This window comes from Lagenorhynchus albirostris, chromosome X (genome assembly GCF_949774975.1).
Source record: "Lagenorhynchus albirostris chromosome X, mLagAlb1.1, whole genome shotgun sequence".
In the NCBI taxonomy this organism is placed as follows: Eukaryota; Metazoa; Chordata; class Mammalia; order Artiodactyla; family Delphinidae; genus Lagenorhynchus; species Lagenorhynchus albirostris.
The window spans coordinates 3,077,368-3,086,735 of NC_083116.1; positions in this window are offsets into that span (position 1 = coordinate 3,077,368).

The following is a 9,368-nucleotide window of genomic DNA, read 5'->3' on the forward strand; positions in this document are numbered from 1 at the left end:
ATGGGGATGCTGAGGCACAGAGCGGAGTGTCTATTATCACACAACCAGTCAGTAGTGGAGTGGGGCCAGACCCCAGAAATCCTAATACCCTGTCTTGGCTTAGAGCAAGCCTGGAGATCTTGGTTGATTACCCTTCAAACAAACTTTCTAAAGGTATATTGGGAAATGTTGGCCCTGGCATCCTTTGACACATCCAACTCTAAGGAAAGTCAGAAACAGCAATAAGAACTAAGGAGGAGACAAAATGATATCTGAACAGCCAACAGTTGTGCCATAAAGTTCTTGAAATGATGCTCAAACACTTTCCCTGTAAGAAATCCACATGCTTCTACTGTGTATTTTCTAATGTCCTAACCCAGAGCACATTACAAGTAACAATTTAGAACAGGGAAAATATTTCCTCACTTTTACTTATATTAGATGCAGTGGGGGGAAAAGGAAGCCTGGCTCCTGAGCAGTGGAGACATGCAAATTTGTGAGCACTCATATTTAAATGCATTTTGAAACAAATAGTGCAAACCTGATTCCTTAATCACCCTACAGTAAAGCTAAAAACAAATAAAATTCCTAACATTTGTAAATTTTAAAAAGCTCATGTAAACAGTTCTTTAAAAATGAAGAAGTTAAAACCATAATTGGGTGCATAAATATCAAAAAATTAAATTAATGAAGAAAAAATTACATGTGTTTTAAAACTCATGGGATGCAGCCAACACCGCACTTGGAGAAAATTTCATGATTTAAGCATTTCAATTACTAAACATAATGGAAGATAAATGAGTTAAGTGTTGAAACCTAGAAATTGGAAAAAGGATAAAAGCATATTATACCTTAGAAAAGCTTTGGGGAAAGAGGAACTTAAAAATTAATTAGTGTCGGGAGAACTAGTTACTCATTTAAAAACAAACTGGGTCTCTCTCTCTCTACATCAAAATTACAGATGAAACAAACATCTTAAAACTTTTAAAGAAAATCATCAGACAATATGGGTGAATATGTTTATATTCTTGAGATGGGAAAGGCCTTTATAAACATGACATAAAACACCAGTTTGTCCGTACTAAGAAATAATAACTAAAGGAAAAGCCAAAAAATGTATAGCAAAACATATTATCACTGGTTAGTTTTTCTGGAAGCAATCTCTGAGACTGAGATTAGCGTGCAGGAGGTTGACTCGGGAGTGCTCTTAGGGTCAATGCAGCCACCATTAGGTCCTCAGCTGTACACATGGGAAGTTTTGGAGTTGGGATGGGCTTTCCAAATTGTCACAAATCAGGGCAAGGGAACTGGGCCTTTATACTCTTGCATTTATCAGTTATTGGATGTGAGCATGAACTTGGAAGGGACATGAACTTGGATGTGTCTGGAGAAGGACTCAGTTGAAGGCTGTGAGCCTCCAGCAATCTCAGCTGTTGGAGAAATGAAAGCTTCAGTCCCAAAGTGACACGGATGTGGAAGGTCTTGGTAGCACACCACAGTACCCACTATAGTTCATTCCTTACTTTGTTCAGGCTCATTTGCTTCAGATAAATAAAATCTGGAGAAATTTACCCATGGTTACATTGAGCTTCTTTTCCTGAGGAAAACTTACAAGATCAATGAAACACACTATAGCACCTGCCACTGCAGGTGGTCTTAGAAACTTAACTGATAATCATCATGTCTGTGTTACACTACCAATTCTGAATTTCCTCTCACTCTCAGCTAGTATCTCTCCTGATCTAGGTAGCTTACCTGGTCAAGTGACTATAAGCTTCGTCCTTGAAGGGTCTGAGATCTTGCTCTTCTCAAGTCATGGCTGGAGGACTTGTTCGTCATTTCTAAGGGGTACCTAAGTGGGTCACCTAGACATCAAACCTATTCTTGCCTGTCCCCACTGTATAGCAGTGCCCTTATCTCCTCCCAATTATTAGAGTCGATTTTCCCTGTCGGGATGGTTATTTGTGTTCTTTTGGCTGGTGCCAAAAGTGATCAGGCACCAGCCGTGGATTTAAATTTAATGGGACTCATTGTTGTCCTCTGGTAAAGGCACAATCTGGGAGCCAAGAACTCTAAACCTGCAGAACCCAGAATTATTAGGATGGGAAGTACAGATTACCCCAGTGGATCTCTGGGAGTGATGATAAGAAGACAACTCCTATTCCTACTCCTTAGTTCCCAAACCTATATATCCTCCTTTATAATGGTCATTGATTTAGGATGTATAATGCTTCCTGGTGGGTAACACCCCATCCTCTCAGGGTATCATCTCCAAGCTGACTCTTCAGTTGTGCCTTCAACACACCATTTCATCATTCTATCTGGCCAGCACCTTCTCAGTGGAGTGGTATATAATAGAATCCCAGGCATGTGCCCAATGTTGGACTCCTTTGGCCAGAAAGTGGATCTATGGGTCCATATCAAGTTATATAAAATCCTGTCCCAGTAGATCAAACACTCTATGCTCCTGAATAGTGGAGCTGGCTGAGGTCCTCCAGGAAAGAAAGGCAAACCCATATCCATAATGTGTTGATTGCAATTGAGATGAATCATTGCCCTATGCAAGTCTGAAGAGGCTCAATGTAGTCAACTTGTCCCCAAGTCACTTGTTGATTTTCTCCAAGAATGGTGATATATCAGGACTCATCATTGGTCTCTGTTGTGGGCAAAATCAATAGCTAAGTTAGCCTTAGTGAGTTGGTGACCATGCTGTTGTGCCTACATAAAACCTTAATGTAAATGAAAATCCAGGATATCCAGTTAAATTTGAATTTCAGACAAATAACAAATATATATTGGCATAAGTATGCTTTATTTGAGATCACACTGTCTGTGGGCTGCTCCTAGCCTAGGACTGAACACTGCAGGGGTACTAGAGTATGCACACCTCTGCCAAATGCAGATGGACTCCTCCAACAAGCAGTCTTTGCACCAGAGCTCCCCTTAAGTCAGTGAGACTTAGTCAAACCTGCTTTGCAGTTCGAGGGTCTTCTTCCTATTTATCCTTGCTTCTCCCTCTCCTTTTGGGTGTCAGACCTTATTCCCACGTGAAGGTTTCCCAGCTTACTCCTGCTCCTTCTTCCTTTATTTTTCACAAACATTTGCCCCAACAAATCTCTTGCTCTTCTAATCCCATCTTGGCATCTGCTTCTCAGACCACCTAAACTGACCCAGTTGATACCATGAAAAATACAAGAAAGTACACAGTAAGATGGGGTTCTGGGATCACCCACCACCTGGCTGGCAAGGAGCAACCCATCCTGAGTTTGGGGCACATATAGTATCTGAAACAATGTGACAGCCCAATTCCTGAAGATTCCACTAGTGGTTATCTCAGGAAACATCCAAATGGAGGGAACCATGTTGCTGATTGAAGCATATTTGAAGGTTATGGGGGAAACATTGTATATAAAGACCGTGGCATTGGCCAGTTAGTACTAAATGTATTGATGCTCCACAGAGAGATAAGGAAAAACTGAGAATAGTTGACGGTAGTTTTAATACCTTAAAGGGTAAGGATGAGAGTCAGAGGGCCTCTCTGGAAGCTTATAAAGAGAACATTATTGCCTTCGGTGGGAAAGCAGACAGAGATGAGGAGAAAATGCAGAACTTAAGAGTTACGCTTGCAAAAATCCAGGATATGATTAATTGTCCAGCCAAGGCATATCTCTTAGGCTAAAATGAGGGCACTGTTTGAGAAAACTTGGGACTCTGAAACATAGAATGGGAACATGTGAGTGAATACCTTCAAGGATTGAGGCTTTGTAGACTTTCCTGTATAGGTGGTTCATTGCTCCCTGAATAGGGCTAGCACTTCTGCAGTACTGGAGGACTCTTTAGAGACCTTTATCTCTCAAGGCAATAGGTGCTCCCTTCAGGAGCTGTCCAACTTCCTTTCCTGGCTGCCAACCCAGCTAGAGCTAAATCCCAGCATAATCCACTGGGAAAGTACTAGGTCTAATAAAAGAAGAAAGAGATGACTCTGAATGAGCTATAGGAATTAGCTAGCATATACCAGGAGGAGTCAGGGGAGTAGCACTGGGACTGGATTTTGAGGATGCTTTATTACAAGGGCTGCAACATAAGAATGAATAACCATGAATCCATTGACATGGGGACACTTTCTCAAGACATGAGATTTAACACGCTGGCAAGAACCCCAGGGGATGGGTCAAAATCTCTGCTATGGTGGCCCTTAGAAGCTTAGAGAATATGATGACCAATGCTGAGCAAAGCGGAAATGCCTGAACTGCACTGGCAGACAGTAAAGGAAAGAATTCAAAGGTCTGAGGGAAGTGCGCCTGCTAGAATGTATAGGTTAGGCCTGTACGCTAGATGAGGCCAGGAGACTGCCCAGAGAGGATTATATTCCATGAGAGGGCCCAGAAGACATGATATTCCTCAAAGCCATGAAGAATGCACCAGTTAGAGAGGCACCAACATCGCTAAGAAGTTCAGTAGTAGTTCTCCTCTGCAGGCCCGGGCTGACCATAGCAGAGACATTAGCTTGGATGGCTAATAGCAACGAGAATGATGGTGCCCTGAAGCAATGGACACCAAGTGGTAGTACTTAATCACCAGAAGTCAGGGTATGAAATTATCTTAACCAGCAAGGTTGGAGGGACAGCCAAGGGAGCTTGACTTACAGGAAGTTGAAGAGACAGATAACAGAACAGGCAAAAATAGATGAATAGCTAACAAGAGTGCTACTTAAAATCTACAATCAGAGGCAAGACTGCAGGAACAGAAAGCTGAGTGTGATTGCCCAAATAAAAAAGTCATGATACTTTGCTCAGTTCTTGCCCCTGAGCCAACCTTCAGAACTGGAACTCATTGACTGAATAGATTTCCAGGTCTCTAGGAGGAAGTACTATGCAACTCCATGAAAAGCATATACTATGATTATATCCCCACTCCTTCCTCAAAGGGTTTTATAGCTATTTACTCAGATGACTGCCCACTTGGGATAGAAGGGAATACCAAGACATTTCAAGAACTCTTAGACATAGGTCTGAATTAACATTGCTACCAGAAGACTAAAGCATCATTTGACTTCCCAGTTAGAGTAGGGGGCTTATGGAGACCAAGTAATAAATTGAATCCTAGATAGATTACAATTCACAGTGGGATGACTAGGTCCACAGACCCATTCGGTGGTCATCTTGCCATCCTATAGTGCATAATTGGATTTGATATCTCTGGAAGTTGGAGTAACTTCCACATTGAGTCCTTGATCTGTGTTATAAGAGCTATCATAGTGGGAAAGGCCAAGTGAAAACCTCTGAAAATACCCTTTCCCAGCAAATACAGTATAGTAAAAATATCACAAACCAGGTGGGGGAATTAGTGCCACCCTTCTAGATCTCAAGGAAGTCACCATCATATCTCCATTTAATTTGCCAGTCTGGTCCCTGAAGAAACTAGATGGATTCTGGATAATGACTGTATGTTGTCACAGGCTTCACCAAGTAATAATACAGATTACAGCTGTTTTGCCATACTGTTACTAGAATAGGTTAATAAAATCTCAGGTACATGGTATACAGCAATTGATTTGGCAGATGTGTACCTTTCCATTCCAATTACAAAAGAGGATAAAAAACAATGGTAAAGATAAGAATATTTATTTATAATTTTCCCCAAGGCTTTTTAAATTATCACACCCCCAGTCATAATATAGGCTTGGTTTATAAATAAGTCAGGTTTCATAGTGGGTGAAAATTGAGAAATGATGGAGGCTATATTGCAATCACACTGAGGGATGATCTTAAAAAACAGTTGCAAGGGAAAATTTTCCCAGTGGGTGGAGCTGCAAGCCGTACACCTGGTCATATGGTCATTAATTTTGTATGGAAGAGGTTTCCTAGGGACTGAATGTTTTGTCCATCCAAAATTCATGTGTTGAAGCTCTAACTCCCAATGTGATGGTATCTGGAGGTGGGACTTTGGGGAGGTAATTGGGTTTAGATGGGGTCATGAGGGTGAAATCCCTATGATGGGATTAGTGCTCTTATAAGAAAAGGAAGAGACAGGAAACATTTCTCTCTCTCTACATGCACACCCTGAGAAGGCAGCCATCTGCTAAGCCAGGAAGGGGGCCCTCACTAAGAACCAAATTTACTGGCACCTTGTTCTTGGACTCCAGAACTATGAGAAATAAAGGTCTGTTGTTTAAGCCACCCAGTCTATGGTATTTTTTATAGCAGACTGAGCTATAATGTATATAATTCATTGAATGGGTTCTGGGTTTGAAAAATGGCTGACATCCAGAACCTGGGCAAAGGGATCATGACTATTGGGATGGTCCTCATCCTCCTGGTCATCCGTATTTGACTTATTTTGGTTGTACAGATGGAGCAATAACCTTGGTATCTGCCACTAGGACAACTTTCTTCATTCTATCTCCATAGTCTTCTTCAAATTAGACCCCTGGCTGCTACTCTGACCTTGTTGCTCATTCTGATAATTGTGCAAACCTTGCTTCTTATAGTTAAGCACCATAACCTGATCTCTATTATTTTGGGATCCTATTATTGCTAATAGGGATCCCAGTTCTGTAACAGCATCTTTCTGGCTACCTTGACCTTCAGGCAGGCACCTCTAAACTTCTGGGAGTTACTGGTGTCCCTCTCATGAGTTCATTCTTTACCACTTTGGTAAATAGAGTGTCCTTCTGACTATCCCACAAAACAGTCATTTGGATGTGTTTTCTGACCTTATGAAATACATTCACTCTTCCATGTCCATTTTTCTAAGCATTTTAATCTCTTCTTCACTGTTTTTCTTGATGTATTTCACCTTGACTTAATGTGGACCATCACCTTCTTCATGCTTCTGAAAGCCACTCTAACATAATATTAACACTATTCCACAGGGTTCTTGCCAGGCTATTAAATATTGTATTATAGAAGAGTGGTCTCATACCTATAAAATCTTCCTTATCCAACGTTATGTTCTGCCTCTATTAATCCAGTACTCTCAGAAGCCAGTCCTATACATAGTCTCAGATCTCCTGGTGTATATGTTAGATAGATCTTGCAGCCCCTTTAGAATATAGTCTGTTTCATCTATTAGCAGACTCAACATTTGTGTAACCATGTTATGTTGTGACTTAACCCTAATTATTTCTCTATTAAATGGTAGGGTGAATGGGGACAGATATTAAAGAGGATGTATGTTGTCAAACAAGGCAGAGATTTCTGCATGGCCTTCAAGCAAGTAGGAAGTACTAATTTTTTCACAGGAAGGAATGGTTCACTTTGCAGGCCTAAGGGGTTCAGAGGAATTTGAACAATCAAGATGTTTGAGTACATCAACTCAGACGTCCCCACTCAATGCCCCAGTGTCCTACTCCTTCCCAACCATGGCTCTGATCTTCATGTAGCCAACCTCCAGAAGCCCTGCAGAACATTAAGTCCTATCCAAAACATCCATAAGACATTTGGTGAATATCAAAATGTTCTTGATATCTGGTCCTGTTCAAAATGTCCATAAGTTATTTGGTCCACATCAAAAGGTTCTTGATATATGTACGACCATTTGGTCCTGTCTAAAAAGTCCATAAGATATTTGGTCCACACCAAAAGGCTAATGATATTTGGTCCTGTCCAAAACCACTTGGCATGGACCAAATATGCCCATGGATGTTTTGGACAGAACCAAATGTCTGCTAACCTCTAAAACTTTAGAATTTAACTTCATCCTCTTATAATTAAGCCCTGGATCTAAAAATCAGCTTTTCCTACCTGCCTTATGGCTGCTGAAACAGAATCTCTTTATATGCTGCCAAGGAATTACACTTTTTTTTAACATCTTTATTGGAGTATAATTGCTTTACAATGGTGTGTTAGTTTCTGCTTTATAACAAAGTGAATCAGCTATATATATACATATATCCCAATATCTCCCCCCTCTTGCATCTCCCTCCCACCCTCCCTATCCCACCTTTCTAGGTGGTCACAAAGCACCAAGCTGATCTTGTGCTATGTGGCTGCTTCCCACTAGCTATCTATTTTACATTTGGTAGTGTATGCATGCCCATGCCACTCTCTTACTTCATCCCAGCTTACCCTTCCCACTCCCTGTGTCCTCAACTCCATTCTCTATGTCTGCAGCTTTATTCCTCTCCTGCCCCTAGGTTCTTCAGAACCACTTATTTTTAGATTCCATATATATGTGTTAGCATACAGTATTTATCTCTTTCTGACTTACTTCACTCTGTATGACAGACTCTAGGTCCATCCACCTCACTACAAATAACTCAATTTCATTTCTTTTTATGGCTGAGTAATATTCCATTGTATATATGTGCCACATCTTCTTTATCCATTCATCTGTCGATGGACACTTAGGTTGCTTCCATGTCCTGGCTATTGTAAATACAGCTGCAGTGAACGTTGTGGTACATGACTCTTTTTGAATGATGGTTTTCTCAGGGTATAAGCCCAGTAGTAGGATTGCTGGGTCATATAGTAGTTCTATTTTTAGTTTTTTAAGGAACCTCCATACTGTTCTCCATAGTGGCTGTATCAATTTACATTCCCACCAACAGTGCAAGAGGTTTCCCTTTTCTCCACACCCTCTCAAGCATTTATTGTTTGTAGATTTTTTGATGATTGCCATTCTGACCAGCATGAAGTGATACCTCATTGTAGTTTTGATTTGCATTTCTTTGATGATTAGTGATGTTGAGCATCCTTTCATGTGTTTGTTGGCAATCTGTATACCTTCTTTGGAGAAATGTCTATTTAGGTCTTCTGTCCATTTTTGGATTAGGTTGTTTGTTTTTTTGATATTGAGCTGCATGAAATGCTTGTAAATTTTGGAGATTAATCCTTTGTCAGTTGCTTAATTTGCAAATATTTTCTCCCATTCTGAGGGTTGTCTTTTGGTCTTGTTTATGGTTTCCTTTGCTGTGAAAAAGCTTTGAAGTTTCATTAGGTCCCATTTGTTTATATTTCCATTTCTCTAGGAGGTGGGTCAAAAAGGACCTTGCTGTGATTTATGTCATGGAGTGTTCTGCCTATGTTTTCCTCTAAGAGTTTTATAGTGTCTGGCCTTAAATTTAGGTCTTTAATCCATTTTGAGTTTATTTTAGTGTATGGTGTTAGAGGGTGTTCTAATTTCATTCTTTTACATGTAGCTGTGCAGTTTTCCCAGAACCATTTATTGAAGAGGCTGTCTTTTCTCCATCATAAACTAAAAATAGAACTACCATATGATCCAGCAATCCCACTACTGGGCATATACCCTGAGAAAATCATAATTCAAACAGAGTCATGTACCTCAATGTTCATTGCAGCTCTATTTACAATAGCCAGGACATGGAAGCAACCTAAGTGTCCATCGACAGATGAATGGATAAAGAAGATGTGGCACATATATACAAT